We start from the raw sequence: 23,981 nt of genomic DNA on the forward strand, positions 1-23,981 counted from the left end.
ATCATAATCCTTTAGTAAGTGGTCTGACTTCTTTTTTTTGACATTTTAAATACAAACTTTTATTTAAAGCAAATTTTATCAAATCTTGAGGCTTAAGGTTTTATCTACATAGTATAAAAAAAAAGCCTTAGTTATACAGTGACACTTCTCTCCAATGCACTCTGTTTTGGCTTTACAATGTCAATTGCACAGCCTAGCTGACTCTTTTCTATAACAGTAGTGTGACCACTAAGTAAATGCAGGTCTGCTAATACGCTTATGGGCCTCTAACATGGAGGTTTCTCTGGTCAGGGACACTATGACTGGCAAAGCCTTGTGAAATATTAAAGCTAATACACCTTAGCAATGTTATCTTAGTTAATTCTATTTGAGATTTTTAAAATTATAAATCTTTCTTAATAAAATAATAAGACTTTTATTATTAATAACAACACATGACTTAGAGAAGAAGCCTCCTAATCCTGAAGCTGTCATTTAAGTTCCCTCTTTTGGACTTTTTAAAAAAATTCTATCAAATGGAAACCCTTTGACATTTCTGTCATCATGAAGATACACTAGGAGTATTCCTAACATTCGTAGACATTAGAGACATTTCAGTGACTGCTAAATCAGAACCCTTGACTAAATACTGTGTGACCAGCTTCTGTGTTTCAGGTTAGTTATGTCTAATCTCGAAAACTTTCTAAAGCTGTTTCTTTCATTTGGGATCCCTTTCATCATCTTTTTTCCACACTTGCATGTGTTTAATACTTAATATGTTTGTCAAATGATTCCTTCTTCTATAGGATGGACCCTATTTGTAGGCTTCATGTTCCCAATGGACTCCATTTGTGCAGAGCAGTGAACTCTTTAAGTTTTAATTTTTTAAAGTCATTTAATTGAGCTGGGTCTCGCTGCATCTGTACAATGGCAGAAGTTCTTTTTGAAGAGTGTACAATTTCTGTGAAATGAAGTGTAATTTGCCATTACACTGCTGTAACTTGTACCTAATGCTTATAGCCACCACTCTCTTACAGAAAGACCGGATGAACTCTCATTCAGCTCCTTCAGAAAGGCCCTACCAGAGCTCCCCTCCACCTCTCTCTTCACCCCAAACCATCCCCCACAAGCAGAGCTGTAGAAAAACATCGACTATACACTGACAGGTGCACAGCTGGCTTGCTCACAGAATTCAGTACAAACCCTGAAGCTAGAGCCCAAGGCCCTAGCAAAAGGACCTTCTCACCTCCCCATCGTCTTCCTCCCCACGGGTTCCCTGCACTCCCTCAGACTGACTGTCTGCTGAGCACTCTGCTGCCTGGTCGGAGCAGCGACGAACTGATTAAGTGCCAGGCAGGGCCCTTTCTGTGACTCAGGAAGAAAGAGGGGAGTTTATGAGAGGTGGCATGTAGACCATGTGACTTAAGCAGAGAGACTGAATACCGGAGATCATTTTAAGCAGTAAAGTAAAAAAACTTGATAAGACCTCATAGACCCCGTTAAAAAGTTCATCCATTAACTTAAACGCAATGTAAAGGGAACGGAGGGGCAATTCCCTGTAATTTTTCTCCCCCAAGTTGTTGCTTCTACAGTTCCTTCAGCAGGAACTACACTCTCCACCTCTCCAACTTATAACCAGGTTTTAGAACACCAACTTCAAGTGGCATCTCTTCCACGGAGCATCTCCCCCTCTTCCTCAACCAAATGTAACTTTTATTGCAGTCACATACATCCTTAGCTCTTTTAAGTACTAAATGTAGAGGGTCTAATATGGTAACTCCCAGCTGGATGGGCAATTGAGCACACAGTACATGTGAAGTTATTGACTGAAATAGGGCTGGCTAGTCTGAACTGAGATGAGTTATAAGTGTAAGGTACATGCCAGAGTTTAAGGATTTACTATGAAAACAATTAATACAAAAATCCCTCACTGATAATTTTATGTTGATTACATTTTGAAATAAAAATATTTTAGGTACATTGGGTTCAACAAATTATATTATTAACATTCACTTCATCTTTACTTTTATTGAATGTGCCTAGTAGAACATGTAAAATTATGTTGGTGGCCCACATCATGTTTCTATTGGAAACACCATTCTGGATTACACACTTCCTGAATGGTGAATGTTTATTCAATTGTGTGCACAACTATCCCCCTAAGAAACACTCACTTGGCTGCAGTCAAGACTCAGTAAATGCTGTTTAAATTTATTGCCATTCTTCCAAGGTTTTGAAAAAAGGACTTTACAGTCTTAGTACACTACTGTGCACCTGAAATGTGTAGCCAGAACTCCACAGTGAGGACCATGGGTGGGGGAGGGGAACACATTTCCCTCTGGGCCCCAGGAGGCTAATGGATGAAACAGGTGGCGTGACCGTGGCAAACCAAGGATCCCCGACCACTGATTCAGAAGGTGGCTCTGTTTCCAAAACGAGAACTTCTACTGCAGTCTGTGGTAGGGATATTGGACAGGAGGGTCTGTGGGAAAAAGTCTGAGGTGAAGGTTTAAATCAAACTCACATGAAAGGGACCTTTGTAGTTCCTCTGTGTGCTTTAACATCTGCGGCTATAGCTAACCTGACGCTGATCATTACAAATGATAACCCGTGAGTGATGGAATAAACTGTGGTTTCCTGCTAACGGATGTTTTCTGGTGTTGACATGGTCCTCTTTAATGATGACACATAGACCAAGGAAAATTATGAAACGTACAGGAAACATAACACAGAGGGAAAATTATTAGGATAGCAAAGATTTCTGGTATGAGAGAAAAGCATGTACGACTTCCCAGTACCACATCTGTAAATTTATGGATTATTTTGTTTGTGCTGACTTTCTCCTTAGGGTTCACAGAGACCCTTTATACACAATCTCCGTTAAGGGGCCTTTGAGGATGAACAAACATATTTCTAATCATAAAATGGTAGGAGACACCTCTTTGCCAATTAGAAGTTAATTCTGAGGAAATTAATTCTGAGGAAATGAAATTGTATACCTAGAAAAGACGTTTAGTTTTAGACTTCTCTCCAGGCTCATTTTCGGTTACTCTCTCATCCTACGAGCCTTCTGCTTCAACCAAACTTACCCTCTCGTTGACCCTTGGATGGCCTGCTGCTTATCTATGTTCATCTCTCCCTCCACCCTGCTCCAGACCAAGGGTTCTCTCTGAGTGTCGCACAATCAGATTCTTCTCAGAGGGTCATCAGATTGCTGCTGAAGATCAAGTACAGAAGGAACTCTCACGCCAGTCCCTCTCACAGGGCAACGGCAGCCTACAGCAGGTTGCTCCCATGCCGGGTGCCTGGCTTGGGTGCAGCTGTCTGTGGCCAATGTGACCAAGTCACATAACTGTTTTTTCCTGGGAAGGAGCAGAGGGAGTGACAGATACTCAGAACTAATAAGCTCCTGTCTAATAAACGGTGTCATACCTACTTATGGGAATACCGTTTCTGTTTATTCCTAAGCTCAAATAACTTTTTGGTAGAAATGATTTATTTAATGACATCAATCACTCTGTATACAATGGGTGGTAGAATTAAAATGTGCTTGGAAATTTGTTGTTAAGATTTCATACATTTTTTGGAGAGGCAGCAGGAGGGAGTAGATAGAACTCTGAAGGGAATCAGACCTGGATTCTTCCTCTCACTTGCTGTGTGACTTTAGGCAAGTCTGTGACTTCTCTGAGCTTCAGTATTTTTTATCTATAAAATGATGATGATATTAACCCCGTGGGGCATTATGCATAACAGGTGACAATTGCATAATGTCTTGGACACAGCAGACCTTCAAAAATAAAAAGCTGCTTTTAATGTATTGGGGCATTATTGTTGGATATAATAGTAGAAACTTGACTTCATTTTTATTGAAATAAGAATCCTTATTTTATTGAATATGTAAGAATTACATCCTTCAGAAATTTATGATATTGCGCATAGCCACTGACTACACACATATATATAGCACCAAATATCAAAACAAAAAACAGCCTCCTAATCGATCATTTGGATTTTAGTGTATACAGTAGCCAGCATGACAGTGTTGTGGCAAATCAGTATAGCCTTTAATAATAATGTACATTTGTATAGACTTTTACAGTTTACAAAGTGTTTTCACAAATGTTATCTTAATCCTAACAATAACTATTCTGTTTTGGAAATAGTTGTCTGACAATGTTAATGATCATGATAATTATTAGGAAAAATAGTAGTCTCACTGGGTGGAGGAGAGGTTGCATATATAAGACCACACAAGCTGTGGAGCCCAGAGTTCTTAATTCTAATCCTTAATCTGGACAAAAGGAGGAAAGTAAGAAAGTAATATCGATTAGATACATAGTAACTGCCACACGTTTTATTTGGTCCCTGCAATAGTCCTTTCACTAGACAATAATCCCAGTTAGTACATAAGGACCTCGAGGTTCAGAAAGTTTACTAACATGACCGAGGTTAGAGCAAGCATTCCAGCCAGAATTAGAATCCCATCCTGCCAAGTGCCAACAATAATGCTTTTTCACTGTAACCATATACTTTCTATGCTTCTACAAACTCCTAAAAAATAACAGGCTTCAAGAAAGTTCAAACATAGGAAGAAATGAATTTGCATTGGCAATATTGCACAGTGACCTAGATGAACCCCAGAATGGAAATCTTCATCCATGTATGGAATTGGGAGAGGGTTGCTCCGTATATATCTATTTATACAAAATGACACGCGTGTGTGCTTTTTGTTTTTAATTGAAGGAGGAAGAAGGCACTGCACAGGAATAAGAGAGGGATCGGGAGGGTGCAGGCCCCCGAGAATGGAGAAGGTGAAGAGTTGGGAGAGAATGCATAGCACCGTTTTTTCCATCCACCTCAATAGATGTGCTTTCGCAGGGGCAGGGGAGAGGGTGTCAGGATGAGACGCTGATGGGCAGTGTTCTCCAGGGGCGTGGAAACCCTGCTCATGAATTGAGCCACTTGGGTTCTGGTAAAGACTGAAGGAAACAGAAAGCTGGGCAGAGGGGTGTTTTCCACCCAGACATTCTGACCCCGTTCTTGCCCCTTGTGCCAGTATCAACACCAAGGCAGGTAGCCATGGGCAAAGGTGACTGTGAGGAGCCCAGAAACCACAAGCAGGGCTAGAGGTGTAGGTGAGGTTGGAGACCACACATACACACAGACACAAAACTGGATTTATGTCTGGGCGCACTCCGAAGGCAGACTGCGACTAAGAGACATAATTTGGCTGTTACCCTTAAAATGACCTTGTTTGTACCAACAGGCTCCTGAGAGCTGAGACATAGTCAAATGAGCTAATGAGGTTAGTAAATAGTCACTTTGGAAAGTACTGGCGACTTCGCCTGTGGGAAGGAGAAAAAATGTTTTCATTGTGAGGGAAGAGAGGATACCAGGGCTACAAAAACTCTTCCTTGACTTGAGGGAAGAGGACGAGAGACACTGGGGGAAAGTAAGAACTTCGCAAGGCCCAGAGCACTGGTTCTTAAAGTCGGGGTCCCAGGAACAGCAGCATCAGCTTCCCCTGGGAACTCAGGGAGATGCCAAGCCTGCTCCCACCTTAGAGCTACCAAAGGAGAAACTCTGGAGATGAGGGTCTAGATATCTTTGTTTTAACAAGCTCTCCATGTGATTCTGATGCAGGCTTAAGTTTGAGAGCCACTGGCCTAGTGGAACTTGCGAGAAATGGGGTGGCCCTTGAAGTGGGAAGGAGCCCTGACATTGATATTTCCCTTAGGGCCAGGGCAATAGGGGTTCCTTTGGGCCCAGTTCCTGTAATGCCTCCTTGGGTGGCCTTTTGGGGCAGTGTGGGTGGAGTCCAGGCCCAGACCCATCAGAGCACTGACCCCCCTGCCAACCACACCCCTACAGACCACACCCCCATAGACTACTGCCCCCCAGTGCCCACCTGGCCTTTGCTGTACCAATGACCGTAAGCCCTTTGCGAAAGCCCACTGCCCTAAGGTAGATTTTGGGTAATGTTGGGGGGTAGGCTTGGAGTTGGAGCTGGGGTCCCTGACAGTGGGTAGAGGTCGATGTCCTGGCTTAGGGCCTGAGGCAGCCCCGGGGGCTATCTCTGACATCTGTGGAGTGCCCAGGGTGAACTGTCAGCTCACAGTTTTATCTAGAGGCAACCTAGGTGACCCAAGTTCAAATTCCTGACCTGCTGAGAATAGGACCATCAGTTATTTTTCTCTCTCATAAATGTCCTAGTCCTGGAGTAAAAAGCAAGAACTTCTGTGAAAATTGCATTTGAAAAAAAGGTCGATGTCTCTCTTGCCTATTTATTGCTATAAACTAAATTGATCATTTAACTACAATTCTTAAATATACTTTCTTTTTAAGAAGCTATTATATATAAAATTATGAAATGTATTTGAAAAACCTGGGTTGATTAAAAAATTAGTATCAATTGAACTTTAATTTTATAACTTTGAATTTTAAATGAATGAACTTTTCTTCTAGTCAAGAACTAAAAACAATATTTTTCATGACAGATCATCTCTGGAAATTTTAAAATATATTTGTTAAACATTTCTTCATTTCCAGGAAAATTAGAAATATTAAATAATTAAGAGCACCATGGAGATTTTAGGATCTGAAAAGTAGTGAAAAATATATTCAATTCTGAGGTCTATTATTTCTTTTCAGATTTATATAAAATAATACCTTCCCTTTTTAAATTTATTTTCAAAATATGTCAAAACCTATATCCTACTGAACTAATACAACTGTGTATAATTTAGTGAAATAAAAGAAAGCAGAAGCAAGATTAAGTTAACCAGTATTAGAACACAAAAATCCTCCAAGCTAACTAGACACAATGACTTAAAACAGGTATAATTTTCATCTAAGAACTAATGATTAGAGCTAAAAGGTGTCTCATTTTAAATGAGGAAATCCATTATATTCATCTCTAGTGGCAAGGGATGGTTATTATATTGTAATTATATTTTATATTGGCTTCATATTTCAGCCAAAGTTGCTGAAGAGAAGAAAAAATAATTAGAGCAAGAGATTGCATGAAGTGCACATGGGGTGGGGGGGGGTAAAATTTAAGGCAGAAGCCCTCCAGAGTACGTGCCTGCCTGATGGCACCGGAGTTGGGTGCAAAAGGTAGAGTTACAGTACATATGGCCGATTGCTGAGTCACCTGCCAGCCACGAAGTAATTTTCATAAGATTCACTCAGAAGTTTAGAGAGATGCAGACAGTAGTAGCGTTGGGCGCTACAACATAATGCCACTTGTACCTTTCAAAAATAGTCTTAAAAATTCAGTTCGTGATTCTAGGCTCATCTCACATAGAATTTTGTTTCGTTTTATTTTGTTTGCTACAGTCTCACAAAAAATATGGAAATCATGCATCACTAAAGCCATTGGGTTGAGAGATGCCACCTTGTTTGGTAAGAAAAACACTGGTTGAAATTTTATGAACTTGCTCTCCTTATCCCAGTCCTGATCTATCCCAGAATGACTGGGTGATCTCAAGGAAGCATCAGCTCTATCTTCTATGTGAGTGTGAACCATGTGAGTGTGAATGTTGATGAATATGCATCTAAGAGTCTTGGGGCTTAATACAATGATCCACAGATTGGAAGTAGTACTTATGAAAGCCAAAGTAGAGTTCTGGGAAGAAGAGTTAGAAGAGCAAATACAATTTAAAGTGCTATAAGGAAAGGACTCATCTAATGCCTAGAACCAAAACAAAATGCATTATTTTGGCATGCCCTCATGGTGTGGAAGATTGGTCAGACTTCACCTTTAATTTGTTCTCCGTAGGGCAGCTGCCTTTTCTAAAAGAAAGCCCCATTCCACTTTTGTACCTGGGAGGCCCAAATATGCCTTTACTGTGACCTCCATCCATTGGTGCGTTTTTCACGTAATAGCTACTCACACACTGGAAAACTGTGTCCATGGCTTTCCTGAGTTTTTCATCTCTATATTTCTCGTTTGGTCTCTGTAGCAGAGTTCTCCAGAGAAGCAGAACCATTAGGAGATATACATGAAGTGAGTTATTTCAATGAATTGGCTCGTGGGACTGTGGAAATGGCAAGTCTGAAATGCATAAGGCAGACTAGAAGGTAGATGCTGCGATGTTGGGAAAGAATTTCTTCTTAGGAAAATCTCAGTTTTGTTCCTAAAGCCTTTCAAAGGATTGGCTCCCACCCAGATTATAGGGAGCTCTCTTAGTTCAAGTCAACTGATTGCAGAGGTTGATCGTGTCTACAAAATTCCTTCATAGCGATACATTGATTAGTATTTAATCTAATAGCCAGGTACCATAGACTCACCAAGTTGATGTTACATGTAACTAGCCATGACAATCTCCTTTCCCAGTCTACCTGCTCTTGATCTGAGCGTTCCTTAGTTTGTCAATGTCCCTATTAAAATCAGAACAGATATGAAACCAGCACTCCAGATTTAATTTAACAAGATGGAGATCAGCATATCACCTCCCTTGTTTTTACCTCAATGGTTTTACTGATGTAGCCTCATTCAATAATCCAGAAGTTGGATTAGACATTCCTATAAGGTTCGGAGTGAACTAAAATTCATGGGACTTTTCCACTTGAACTGACTTTAAGCCAATCTCTCTCATTCTACAATTAGGAGGAGAGTAATTAGTGAGTTTATCTGTTGTATTTCAAGTGTAAAAAAGCTCAAGTACATAAGAAAACATTATTAGCATGTGAGTGATTTTCCTAGTGCAAATTATACATGAGATTATAGTATGTTAATATTGAATAAAATCGTAAAGATCTTGACTTCTCTGTGTCCATACTTACCATGTGCTTGAAACTTTCTATAAAGTAAGTTTAGGGACTAAAATCTTTCTGCCTCTTCTGATGGTCAAGTTTACTTTCAGAGAGCTAGTTGTCCTTATATACGTTTATTTATTTCACATGCTTACAGAGAACTCGCATCTCCTTATTTACCATCTAATCTTCCCTACTTGTTAGATGCCTGGGGGATCCCCCGAAAACAAAATGTATTTATTGGAAATTGTGTATTTATTCTCACATATTTAAACTTTAGTCACTTTCAAAGTACTTCCCATTTGATGCAATACACCTGTTGAGACTTTTCTCTTCTGCTTAAAACAATTTTTGAACTTGTCAGTTTTGATGCTTTTTAGTGCTTCTGCCATGTTTTTGTTTCACTTCTTCCATATGGGCAACACATTTCCCTTTGAGGTGGTTCACCATCTGGGGAAACAAAAAGAAAGTTCACTCTGGGTAAGATCAGATGAATAGAAAGGATAAGACATGAGGATCATGCCATTTTTGGTCAAAAACTGCTGAACAACTCAGTACAGTGTGGACAGGTGCACTCAAAAATCACCCATCATAACATGGACAAATGTGTTGAAAGAGTCTTCAAAAAGAATTCACTGAAGCCTACTGAAGCCTCTCACAACAATGCCAGGTACACGGATACAGACGGGTTCCTAGAACACTCACCTAGCACAAGAAGCTTGTACTACAAGGGGCCTTCCCTGCAGGAGATAATTTCAGCTTTCTGGGAAGTTGCCCCTCATAGATCATTACCTGTCACTGGCTGAGAAAACACTCAGAGGTTAAGTTAGTTGCTCAAGGTCATGCATCTAATAAGTGGTACATACAATTTGAAATCACATCTAATAATATTACTAGAATACAAAGATAAACAACAAAATGAACAAAAGCTAAAACTGTGAATGTGTAGGTAGATAAAAATATTGGATCGAGAACTTAAAAATCTGGCATGGTCCAGAGGCAGAAACAAGAAATGAGGTTGTGAAATTCCCAAAGATTGGGTCTGCGACTTCATTCAGACCCCACGGGATGACAGGTGCACACTTAGCGACACATACAACAAATATTTACTCACCTTGACCCATGCAAGACACTGTTTGGAGTATCAAGTGACACAAAGGTGTGCAAAGTGAAATCTTTATCCACAAAGAATTTACAATTTAGTAAGGGACACAAATTAAGAAGCTAAAATACCAACATAAGACATCTATCCATTCCTGTACCCATCTTTTCATTCAACAAATATCCTTACTAGCTGGGATCATTTAAGATTGCACGAGTTTTGGTGCTGCAGAATATGATACATTTACATGAGTAGGATGAAGTGAAATGAACGTTCAAGGTTCATTATAACTCTCCTACTTCAAGGATTTGTAATAACCTTTCATGAAGATCATTTGAGGGCCACTGACGTCTGGGTAAGATTTTGCAGAGCTAAACTGGGATGAGGTGAGGAATAAAGAATACCTTTATTGACAAGAGCACATGGGCAATCAGAGACTCAAAGGTTGAAAAGTATAGCATGTGTTAGGAAAAAAAACAAGCAAATAATCTGTTTTGGGTGGTGTATGGCACAAAGGTAGGTAAGTCAGGAAGAATAGGATGGCAAATTGTGCTAGGGCCAGAGAATGGAGAGAGTTATGGTAAAAATACTAAAAAAAAGTCTTAGCCCTTACTGAGTAGACAGTGAAGGGTCATTGAAGATACAAAACAAGGAAATATTAGTAATACCATCAAAACTAGGTTTTGGGGAGATAGATCTAGCAGCAAAGTGCAGGGTGAATTGGAAGGGGGCGAGGGAAGGAAGGGAAATGAGTAGGAAAACTACTGTGGTGATGTTGAATAACCACCTAATCTGTGACTCCCGGGTTCCTAAGGAATGTTCCCTATGGGGCCGAGAAGAGAAACCGTGCTACTGAACTGTTGTGTGCTGATGATAGTCCTTCATTCAATCAACAGCTTTTATTTTTTAATATATTTTACTGATTATGCCATTACAGTTGTCCCATTTCCTCCCCTTCATTCCCCTCCACCCTGCACACCCCTTCCCCACCATTCCCCCCCTTTCATTTATGTCCATGTGTCACAAGTTCTTTAGATTCTATATTTCCTGTACTATTCTTGCCCTCCCCCTGTCTATTTTCTCCCCACTGTCTATGCTACTTATTCTCTGTACCTTCTCCACCCTTCTCCTCCTCCCACTCCCCTGTTGCTAACCCCCCTTGTGATCTCCATTTCTATGGTTCCACTCCTGATCTAGCTGTCCTCTTGGTTTGCTTTTGTTTTAGGTGTGGTTCGTAATAACTGTGAGTCTGCTGTCCTTTCACTGTTCATATTTTTATCTTCTTTCTCTTAGATAAGTCCCTTTAACATTTCATATAATAAGGGCTTGGTGATGATGAACTCCTTGAATCTGACCCTATCTGAGAAGCACTTTATCTGCCCTTCCATTTTCGTTACTATTCAATAAAGACAGGCCTGAAGAAAAATTCCTTGTTTTCACTAGTACTCTAAGTTTTTGTTTGGTTTTGCTTAGTGAATTTATTAGCCAAAGTACCCACAAAAATCCAAGAAATTTTATTCCATATATTTTTTAAATCTTCCCTATTTTTTATTAGTATTAGTTTCCTATGCTCAGAGGATTTGCCTTGTATTTATTATAACATTTAAGTTCTTATTTTACTTAAGCCTGTGTATGGACAAGTGATTTTTTTCTACACTCTATTATCTCCTGGCACTTGGTGGAGTGTTCAGAGGCAGCTGGATTGTCGAAAGAAATGGAATCTTGGTCATCATCAATTTAGGCTATAAATAAAAACTCCAAGATCCAGACCTGCCAGAACAATTTGAGTTCAAATAATTTGATTTTTAAACGATTCTTTAAATAGCCATGTGCAAACTATATCACACAGTCTTCTCTGTGATTTTCACAAAGAACAGCTCCAATTCCGTCCTTCATTCCCTATATCAGAGATGATGTCTAGTTGGGATGCATGGTAAGTCATACTGATTTTAAAATATTGAAGTGTTTCCATGTGGCATTTCTGCCCATCCCAAAGTCTCTTGAAGAACTCTGCACAATCCAGCAAGCAAAGGGGCGAATACTTGGCACAGCAGGGACCCTCAGGGACACCACATCTGTGCACTGTGCCCCTACTATCCAGCTTGCAAAATATTTTGAATTAGTATAGCTACCTAAAAGCAACTTTCCCCCCCATGTAATTTCATTCTTTGCATCTAACTACACTTTGGTCCACACTTCAAAGCACATACTGAAATCTGGGTTCAGTGTAGCTCTGCCTCTCACTTCTTCTCTCACTAGCCAAACTCATCTCAGGTTCCTCCACGTGGAAACAGATGTGCTGCTGCTGGTGTTTCCTCAGGGCACATCCCTCCAGTGTGCAGTTCAGAAGGAAAGAGAGAACACTACTTCCTGGCTTCAGAGCAAAAAATTAAAAAATAAAAACCACAGAGAAGGATTCTTTGGGGCTCCAGTTGGGCCACATGCCAACCCTTGGACCAATTCCCATGGCCAGAGGCATGGGATTTTATTTTTTAAAGATTTTATGTATTTATTTTTACAGCGAGGGGAAGGGAGAAGGAGAGAGAACCGTCAACATGAGAAAGAAATGTCAATTGGTTACTTCCTGTATATGCCCCAACTCGGGACTGAGCCCCCAACCCAGGCATATACCCTGACCAGGAGTTGAACCAACCACCTTTCACTTTGTGGGATGATGCCCAACCAACAGAGCCACAGTGGTCATGGTGGATTTCATAACTAACTTTGCCTCAATGACATACCTATTCTGTACAGCATCCATGGACTGTCCACGGCAGGTCCCCCAAATTGTAGTATTTGGGATGAGTAGTTTCCAAATGAGAAAGTGGAGGTGGGATGGGAGGCGGGCTGCTTTTACTATGAAAAGGGGGAGGGGTGCCGGGATGACAGAACAATGAATGCACCGGACACCAGACTTTCCAAGCAAGGCTGAATGTTGATGTCCTTGCTTACGAGATTGTGAATAGCACTTACTGAGCATCTGTTGATTCCAAATTTGGGTGTAAACTCAGTACCCGACTCACCTGCATGTTGGTTTTGCAGTAAAACATTGGCACAGCACAATGATTAGTAGTTTCTACAAATCACCTTTTTGTGCAGGATGTTTTCTGTGAAGCTCTCCCCACTGAGCCAAGGGGTCTGCTGTTTCTCTGAGGGGTTAATGAGGACCATATTCATGTAATCCAATAAACGGGTGTCCTACTTGTTTTCTTTCACAAGTAGCTTATGAGGCATGATACTGATGTCCGTGGGCAGGTCACACCGTATCTGAAGGAGGTGAGGTCACCAGGGATAATGTTGCCAGGACCTTTCTCCATTTCTGACTCACTAGCTTTAATATTTTTACCATTTTTCAATGACAAAAAAAATGCATCTTTCCTGAAAAAGATTTTTTTCCTTCTCCACTTACACAGACTTGTATTAATAGTCATTTTTCTGGGTCTTAATTGTTCTGAAGTCTCAGAGAGTTTTCCAGTTTCAGCAGTTTCTGGGGGACCTTCAGACATCTGCGATTCATTCTCAATATATCGCCCTGTCTCCCACATTTCTAGCGCCTCACACAATTCTTGGACGTGGTAGATTCTTAGTAAACATCTATCTATTAGCTTTGACTCTCCTCTTGTTTTCAGGGAACAATTAAGGCTTACCGTTTTCTTTTATAAAATATGAAGTGGGAAAAAATAGAATACCAAAATAGAAACCTAAATTACCAAGGCAGCACATCCTCATTTGGAGGAAAACTGGTTTTGCATAAAATTGAAACTGTGCTGTGTCGATTCTCGTGTAAGAGGACTCCACGGACAAGCAGAAACACCGGGGAGTAGTAACGGCCCCCATTTCAGGTGTTAATCATCTTCCCTTTCAGTTAACACTTTCAATTTAATTAAGTAAAGTACACAGTTTGAATAGCAAGACTTGCATTCAGTCTGTTTCACTGAAATTTAAATGGATTTTCTAACCACCATAAAATTACTTTAAAGGCCTTGTGGTTGGTTTTGTTTTCTGTTTTTCCAGTTTATCTAATGGAGGTGACACAAAGTTGCGGCAGTGTGTGACTGGGTAAAGCAAAGGTTATTGATCATTTTTTCATCCAATGAACCTGGGCCGAATGCTGCACGCTGTACACGGAGGGGCATCCAAATCATATTAGCAGAACTCCAGTAAATAAATAGCCTTGAATCTGGGACAGGGCTGGAAAGGACTTCGGAGCTTAGCAGCCCCAAGCCCTCCATTTCACAGATGAGGACACTGAGGTACAAATGGGTTAAGTGACTTGCTCCAGGTCGTTGAAAAGCTAGAACTAGAATCCAATTCCCTCACTCCAGTTCACCTTCATGTCTGTAGAAAATTGTTATACCATAAATGATTTTTTGTTCAGTATATCATGAGGCAATTCAAATCACTTATAGAATAACCACCTAACCTTGCAATAACACAGCTTAGTAATTTAAAATATACCTAGGTTTTTGTAGAAATTAAGAGCTACATGAAATAATGAAGCTCTGACCTGACTTTGGAGTGGGGAGAGAGTGGAGAAAGGAAGGAGACGGTCTCTGAAGGACAGTACCGTGGAGCTCCAACAGGGGTGCGGAATGGCACTTCCACTCTGTGCTGAATACAGAGAGAACTGCCCCAACTGGGGCCTGCTGCTGGGTCCCAGCGTCCTCCTACTCATTTGATGGGCCTCCCAGACCTCCAAGACCCCGCTCATTCCATGCTCCATTCAGCCTCCTGGATCTTCATCCAGGTCACACAGAGCTTGAAAATAAAAATCTTTTCAGAGCCTCTGGCTTCATGTTTTAAAAGCTCTGCTAGGTTTACAAATGCATGAGATGTGCATTCTTAAAACCCCTTTTTGTGCACAGTGCTCATCCCTATAGCTAGGATGCCCTGGACCTATTATACCGTAATTCGTCCAGAAGATAGCAAATCTGATCATACCACTCTCAAGTCTAAAATTCTTAAGAGTTCCCTCCCTGTGAGAGAAGGAGAACATTTCAGCATTCAGGCATTCCATTCCCTTTGATATCTGACCCCCTTTCCCCCTTGGCTTTCTGTCTTGACATACATTCTCACCCCTAAGGTTGGCTCCAGTCAAGCCCCCTTTATGAACATGCTTGCCAACATGCTGTCCCCTCTATCCAAAACCCACCTCATCCCAGCCCTCTCCTGCTCAGCCCTGAAGATGATTCACACTAGCTTCAACACTGTTTACCACTGTTCATCTCCTTGTTGCTTCTTAAGGATGATTGCTTCTTATTTTTATTCCCTGTGTCTTGCATAGTACCTGGCTTTAAAGCAGTCAACAAGAACGTCTTCATCACTTACTCTCTGCTGGGATCTGTGCAGAGCTCTGGGCATGTAAGAGTGAGCTTCTGTTCTTCGGAGCTGCAACACAAAGTAAAGGCAGACAGGAAATGGGGAGGGGATAAGTTAAAAAGAAGGAGCACACAGAAGAGGCTTTGTAAATGTCCTATTAATAAAATGTGACAGAAAAAGTGTCTTTGTGACACTCACATTGTAAGAGAGGAAATAGGCAAGTAAATCAGAGCAAATGTGTTTCCATTTAAATAAATAAATGCCATAATGTGTCTTCAAAGTGTGGTGAGCTGATGGGAGAATGTCCCAAGTGTGTGATTCTTAGCAGCAGTTCCTGGATGGACAGTGTGGGCCAGAGGGAAAAGTTTGAACACAACCGAAGATGTAGGAGAGCAGTTTTTAAGACAATGCAAATCAAGTGACTTTGTAGGGGCCCTGGGTGCACTAGGGGCACAATGGGAGATGAGGATTCAAATCCTAGGGGACTTGGGATCCCAGGACAAGAAATGTAGATTTGACCATTTAGAGATGTTCTTCAGTTTGGGTGGCACCTGTTAGTGGATCATGAAATCAAGTCAGTAGGTTGCCATCAGCAATTTAAAGGAACAGGCTAGAGTAAAAAATGTCAGCACACTTCATGTAGAAAGGGCACATTTTTTAATAGAACCAGTTATTTCAGTTATATATCTCTATATATTATAACACACATGCATAGGTAATTTTTGCAGAATTTCAATACTGACCAAACAGGTCTGAAAGCCCCCACTGGTGGTGATGGGGGACCACTGAAAAGATGGGACTTTTGCATTTAGGAAGATGTTACGGTTTCAGTAAGCATAAAGGGCACGGCCATTTAAGGAATCGCTTTAGGAATCCAAAAGGACAGTAAAATAGTGATGCTTGGACAGACGAAAGGATGCAGGCTTGAGAGCTAAATAGTAGGTAGACTTGAGGACTCGTTGCCTCCTTCCATTCTCTCTGCTACTCTGTTACTGTTCTTGCGTGGCCCTTACCATTTATTTTATAATCAATTCCTGACTCCTCTAGCTACTCGTGTCCTGGACCACCTCAAAGTCATCCTTCATCCCGCATGGAAGACACATCTGACGAACCCACTGTCCGGGTTGCACCTCGGTGACAACTTCCTGCCTCGTGACCCAGCCCTCCATCAAGCTTCGGTTCTCACCTCTCCTCTTTGGTTCATTTTCTTCACATCTCATACAGATTCTTGCCCCAATCTTTCGGCTTCTGTCTTCCTCTCTGTTGGAAATGTCTTTCCCATTTTAAATCGCCTGACTTCCTTTAACCCATCCTTCAAGATTCAGTTTAACTATCACTTCCTTCAGGAAGCTTTTAGGGATTTCTCCCAACTGGGCCAAAGAACCCCCATTTTTCCTCTTGTATAAAACTCCCTCATGGCTTGGAGCCATAACTACCATAGCAAACATTAAGCAAATGTTCACCCAGTGCCGAGTGCTGGGCTTAACTTGCACCATCTCATTTAGTCCTTATAAAACTCTGATGAGGTGGATATTATAATCTTCATCTTATAACTACAGAAAGTGAGCACTGGGCAGGCTCAGCCAGTTGCCCAGTCAGTGGTGCTGGGCCTTTCAGCCAGGCAGTGCTGTCTAGAGCTCATGCTTTCAACTGTCTGCTGCACCATATGCTCACTATGCTGGGATAAGCCCAGGCTCATGGGGTCAGTCTCCTCAGAAATGCAAGCGCCCTGACTAGGAGATCACTCGAGCAATTGCGCTCGTTGTGCCCCCACCATAATGCCAAGCAGATAGTTGAATTGTGTTGAAACCTTTAAGTGCTACAGGTTAAGGACTAAAATGCGTCCATTGGCATAGGCAATGAGGTTGATTGGCATCTTGGCGAGAACTTGTTTCAATGGAGTGAGACTCTTCTGTCATACACTTCATCTTAGTCCCAGCAAACGTTAGGTGATTCACAAATAGTGTTTAATGAATACATTGCAATGGGCTGAGGGGTAGATGTGAGGGGAGGGAATGATCTCAAGCTTGGCTGAGAAGGAAGAGAGTTTGGGTGGTAGTGAGAGAGGCTTGCTGGAATGAGGAGGTCTGTGGACTAGAAGAGGCCTTATATTTTTAGTTAGATTGGTAGCTTTTTAGAGACACTGCAAGAATAACATGTTGAATATGCTGAGAGACAGTAGCTGAGAGAGGGAGATAATAAAAATACTGGAAAGGGGGATATTTGGGGAAGAAACAGGAGGGCAAGTTTCCAAAGCGCAGTGGACGAGCAGTGAACACTCGGGCCAGGTTCTTTCCCAGTGACCGGTGCAGCATTGCCGTTCTCCTGAGCCATGTTTTTCAATTGCAAGAGCAATAACACATGCTGTCCCTTAGAGATATTGCCTGAAATAATTCTCTCCTGCTTCCTCTTTTTTCTTTTTAATTTTCTAAATCCAAGAAAGACTAATGCAAAGTGAAAGGATCGGCCCCATAATTTAAAAGACTTCAAAAGGCTTTACCTTCATTTCAAAAAGAAAAATATATGTCAGTGAATTTGTGCAAGGGTGCTTTTTCTGTTTAAACTCGGTGGGTGGAGTGGGTACCTCAATGGGGTGGAGTGGGTACCTCGGTACATCCAGAGCTGAGCACAGGGCACAGACTGTGTTTGNCTGTCCCTTAGAGGTATTGCCTGAAATAGTTCTCTTCTGCTTCCTCTTTTTTCTTTTTAATTTTCTAAATCCAAGAAAGACTAATACAAAGTGAAAGGATCGGCCCCATAATTTAAAAGACTTCAAAAGGCTTTACCTTCATTTCAAAAAGAAAAATATATGTCAGTGAATTTGTGCAAGGGTGCTTTTTCTGTTTAAACTCGGTGGGTGGAGTGGGTACCTCAATGGGGTGGAGTGGGTACCTCGGTACATCCAGAGCTGAGCACAGGGCACAGACTGTGTTTGATGTCCAGTGCTCACAAAAACACGCTGTAGTGGAGGGAGAGGGCTGGCAGCTGTATGAGGGGTGGAGTTGGGAGGGCTGCCCAGTGTCAGCAGCAACAGAGAACAGTAGGGAGAGATGTGTCTCCACTCCTTCCTTCCCCTTCCCCCTGGTGCTCCATGCCACTCCATCCCCCAGACTGGGCCTGGGGAAACTCAGGGTTAGACCCTGAGATTCTAGAATCGGATGCAAGTACCTGGTCAATGCTACAAGGAAAAGATCTGGAAATCCCAAGGGCAGAGGATGGATGGGGAATTTTGAAAGCTACTCAGTCTTGTCAGGGTGCCTGCTCTGGGGAGGTATTGCTGTGTAAGGGGAGTAGATATACAGTACATTTAGGGCCTTGAGAGAGAATGATGGAAAGGCACGTTGAGATCCATAAATGAAGACATACAGTTATCATAAAAAATAACTAAGCAATTCTATTTCTAACTAAGCAATTCCTATTTTTATTGCATACCATTTGTAAGACCATGTGCCAGCCTCTGGGGAATTAAAAAAAGCTAAGAAGCTGTACTCACCATTATGGTCCAGTTGGAAAGATGACATAGATATAATTGCCAGTAGGTAGACAAGTCCCATGTATATTTATGTAGGCAGTAAGCCATACAGGTGTTCAGGGGAAAGAAAGCTGTGTGATGACCGTGTTTAGTTGGAGTGAAGATGTCAGATTAATGTCACTGACTTTGTATTATAGCACTGTTACATATTAGGAGTCATGCTATGAAGTGACTCCAGGCACCAACGAGAGGAATTTGTTTCCAGCAACCTTCTCCTGACATACATTAACGTCATCAGCAGCCTGCTGACAGGCACCCTTTGAAAAGGAGTAGGTGTGGAGGTCCCTTTTTATAATCAACTGGACTATTCCTGTAATTTCACTGGAACACTTGCTTGATTCTAGCCAAATGGAAAGTTCCTGCAGCATCCTATAGACTAGTCAGTTTTCTGTAATAAATATGCATCTTTGGTGACTGCACAAATTTGCATCCAATACCTAGTTCATTTTGGGCTTCAAGGGAAAGACAGCTAGCTTTCCACTCCCAGAAAATAAAAGGGGTATGAGACCAGCAGGGGCTGCCATATGAGTTCACAAATAAGTACCTGAATACTCTATAATTTGTCTGCATCAGGTGATACCATTATGAGCTAACCCACTGTGAATTAAGAAGAGTATCTGCTCACAATTACATAGTGTGTTGGGGTGGGGGAGACCACACTTAGAAAACCTCCTGAAGCTGGCCCATCTCTGTAATCACATCTGGCCATTTTCTAGCCTGAAGGATTATTACTTTGTGCTATCTTTTTCTCTCTCTCTCTCTGTCTTCAAATAAGTAAATCAATGAAGTCAGGGCAGAATGGATTTAGTAAAGACATTAGATTAATATTTTGCATGCACAGAGTTCAGTAAGAGTAACTGTAGACTTAATAGAAGGGCCTTATTTCTCATCCCAGTGTCTCAAGAGGTATTCTAGGGTATTGCTTCTAAGCCGTGTGCAGGTTGGAGACCAGGCTGCTGGAAACCCTGAGTGAAGGAATTCTTGGTTTGTTCAGGGTAAGGAGGATGGCTCACCCCAGTCCATGACTGTTTACAGTGCTGTCCACGAATGGCTGTGTAGCCCTGAATGAAATCACAGCCCAGGTGGCCAAGGAGCCAGGGCTGTGCACTGTATCTGGGCATTCATTTTTCTCACACACATAGCTGCTACAGCTTTTAGACGGCCACTGTGACTGGACTCTGAGGGGCTCAGAAAGCCACTCACAGTCGGTTACTCCCTGCCGCAGAGCAATTCCCTGCCTGAAGGGACACAAGCGGCCAGTTCTGGCTTGAATTCCTCAGGGGCAGAGAGAACATTTCTCCACCCGGCAGTTTTAGAGGTCACCTTGCCTGACTGAGGCCGGAGGGAGAACCCAGCACCTTTACTCACAACCAGGCCTCTCTCGAGATCAAGTACACATCATAAACCCTGTTATTAGTCAGCCTATAACAACCGTTCGGGAGGCTACAAAGCCAGTGAAATGTGTTAAGGAGTAGTGGGGAAGGGACACATTCAAACCAGTATGGGGACTTAGCCAAAAGAGATGAAACATTTCAAGACAAAGCATGTAATCAATGCCAGCAACAGTGCTCTTACAAATGTATTACTCTGTTTTCGTGACACCTTTTTCCCTGATGCTTCTGGAGAAATGGAATATTTCTAAATTCCCCTTGCCACACTCTCTGCAGAAAGAAAGGAAATATCACCTTCCAATGTCCACAAGGCTCCGAATGGGTTAGTTTGTTGAAGGTCATTTCAAATCATGGCCTTTCTAATAAAATATCACCTCCACCCACACCTTGCCCCCAATGGAATGTGGTAAGGTGCAAAATACACACCCACTCTTTGAAGACTTGAGTTAATCACATATTTCTGTAAGTAAGTGAAATATAGATTATAATAATCAAATTCCCAGAAATATGAGCTTAATACCTAGACACGTACTTCACCAGCAGATCCAGGCAAGTCATTGGATTTTTTTTCCCCCCTGGGAGACTTGAGTAGACTATGGCTGTTTTTTCAAGTCTCCAATTCATATTTGCAGCTTGAGCATTTCCCCTGAAATCCAGACCTGGTAATCCAGGTGCCTATTGGATAACTCACCCCGATGTCTTATAGCCTGTCACCTCTCAGGTTTTTACTGAAAAGCTACCTTCTCCAGGGAGGCGGGGGTAGAATTTCCTTTCTCACACAATGAAAATGGAACCTTCTCACCCCAAACGATCCTGCCAATCACTTGTCTCTGCGTTATTTTTCCCTTATATACTATAGTTTACTTGTTTTCTTAAATAATGTATTCTGTTAATAAATAAGTTTATTCCCTTGGCTACAACTCCAGCAGATCGGTTTTGTTAGCCGGCGTATTGTCAATGCCTGGGTCATGTCTGACGCATAGTTGGTCTTCAATAATGAATGATGAATGAATGAATAAAAGTTAAAATGTTGAAAGCATTAAATATTTTTAGTTAGAAAATATCAAATCATTTTATTTCCACTTCTTAAAATTCGACTTCATACTTGTTCTACTTGACAGAATAACTTCAAGGTTCAAGCAGTGCCCCTTGAAGGCATGGGGTAAATTTGACCAGAGTTTTATTTGGCCAGCATTGTTTGTTTGCCTGCAGTTTCTGGTTGTTTGTTTTATAATTTAAATTTAAATGCCCATAGTAAACTGGGACAGATGCCACAGTCCCCACCACTCCCTATTTTACACCCTGATCATAAGGCTTTACAAAGTTTCTGTTCTGCCAGCCCCCGAAGGCCCTGGGTTTGCCAGTTTACCCTTTCTTTACTGGAAGCCAGCTCGGTTTGCTTTAACCGAGAGGTGTAGTTTTGACTACATAATAATTTGCAGCATAACTTTGGGAAAATTATTAACATCTTTGGGATTCTTCTCAATCTGAAATTGTACTAAAAACTTCTATCGGTTGTTTAACAGCCTTTGGTCAAGGTTGTATGAACTATTTTGGGAATTCGTAGCTGGATATCAAATAAAATGACAATTTTTATGCGATTCTTAATCACTATGATTTTGAATACCCAATAAATCACTTAGGTTTACTGATCATTTGGATACTTTGAAGTGGAATATCATGTTTCTAAGGGCTTGTCCTTTGATAAAACCAGTCTATAACCTAATGAAGGTTCAATTCAGTCGCATGGACATTCTCCATTATAAATAGATAGTTGTAAGGTGATACTGCCTGAGATTGACTTGAAATAGAGTGGTCTATGAATATAAGATTTGCATTTCCAAATACCAAGACTCTTAGTCAATCTGGCCATACAAATTCATTTGAAGATAAATTTGTTTAAAATTCTATTCATAGTAACCCCAAAGTTAAATCTATTTGGCAGAAGACAAAAAAAGTAAGACAGAATTAAAAGTAAGTCAGAATAAAAGATTGTTGTTCAAATACAGTGTTGGCAAATACAGTGTTTACTTTTAATCACATTAAAAGTAAGTCAGAATAAAAGATTGTTGTTCAAATACAGTGTTGGCAACTAGTCAGGAACAATTACCAAACATCAAGCTCCAAACGCTCTAAATAAAAATAATAAAAACCATTTTTCTTCTCTAGTAACATAGAGCACCTTTTAGGTTGATCAAAAACACTATTGCTACTAACATCAGGAAGAGAGATTCTAAGTCTCAAACTTTCAGATTTTTATTTAGACTTTAATTAATGAAACAAATAAATACTTTGCCTGTACTTACTGCTATTCTCATGGGGCCATCAAGTGCAAGAAATACTGATGGAAACCTCTCAAATGTTAACATTAGAACAGTTAACTCAAAAGAGATATTTTAAATGGCTATTGAAAACGATACATATAAATAAAGCAATTAAAAGACACATGTCATCAAAGAAAGAAATATGATTTCTATTGCATGACAGTCTTATAAACATTAAAAGTGTTTTTATTCTTTAAAAAAAGAAAGGTCAAGGCATTGTGAAAAAAAAGGAAAAACTAAAACAACCATAATCTTAACAATGAATACATCAGTTCTATTTTGCATGTTACTTTCTTGCTTTGTCTATAGGTAGTACATGTATATAGTACATTTCTAATTATAGTGATTAACAACTCTGCATTTGGCTTTTTCATATAGTTATGCTTGAAACAATTTCATCTACTACACTCTTCATAATATTTGTTTTTAGTGATGGCACATTATTCCAATTGCTTAAACATTTTTTGCTACTATAATTTTAGTTTATTTCACCATATATTGTTTAAAAGTTTAATTGTGGCATTACTGACTAAAATATAATACTTGATTTTCTTCTTTCTCCTTCTGGTATATGCTATTATATGCTATTATAATTTCACTAATTAACTGACTAGAAAAGAATCCTCAGGGGTTTTATTGGAAAGACATATTAAATCAAGACAAATTTCAAACTTTTGGTGGCCACAGGTGCTACAGCACTCTAGTGCTTGTGAGAATTACATGCTGCTAACGAGTAACCTCTGGATTCAAGGTGCCTAGATCCTGCCTTTGCGTGATATCAGCATTGCATTTTAGGGAAATTTACTTTATCTCTCTGCCCTTGTTATCTCAGCTGTAAAGTGGATTAATAATCATACTTATTGCATAAGATTGTTTTGAAGATTAAATAGGACTATGCATGTCAAAAACTTAGATTATGTCTTTCACATTTAAAATGCTATATAAATATTATTTATTTTAATATTAGAATAGCTTTATATTTTTCCTATACCTTACAGGATTCTACACGCAAAGACATGTGGTGAGTTTTAGAATTATAAAAACAAATGTGATAATTTCTTAGCCAGAAGCAAGTTCTTTTATAATCAAGTATTTGCAATAGTGAAATATATGTTAACTCATTTAGCAGCAATCAGATCCTAAGCTATGAAGTTAGTGCCTTCTCTAGTTAGAATAACTAAGATTCCACCTTAGAGATTTATGAACTACCATTCTATCAGCATAATTGTAACAGCGCGGGTCAAAGTAAAATAGTCATCACCTACAGAACACTACATGCCAGGCAAAACATCTGGACATTTGAAAACATTGTAAAATCTTCACTACAACCTGGAAGGAAATATTATTTCCCCAGTCTTACAGATGGGAAGAGAGACTCAGAGAGATGAAATAACCTGCCAAAAAAAACATCCACTCCTAAAAAGTCATTGGTCCTTGCCGACCAGTGCCAGAGAAGTTATGAGACTGGATTCTCCTTTCATGAATAACCATGCACCCAGTTTCCCACTGGGTTCCCCCATTCAACATCTAAGGAGGTCAGATGTATTTGTTTAGTCTCTTCTTGTTCACATTTGCAG

Source organism: Sturnira hondurensis, unplaced genomic scaffold (assembly GCF_014824575.4).
Source record: "Sturnira hondurensis isolate 20B ecotype Veracruz unplaced genomic scaffold, ASM1482457v3 Scaffold0004474, whole genome shotgun sequence".
NCBI lineage: Eukaryota > Metazoa > Chordata > Mammalia > Chiroptera > Phyllostomidae > Sturnira > Sturnira hondurensis.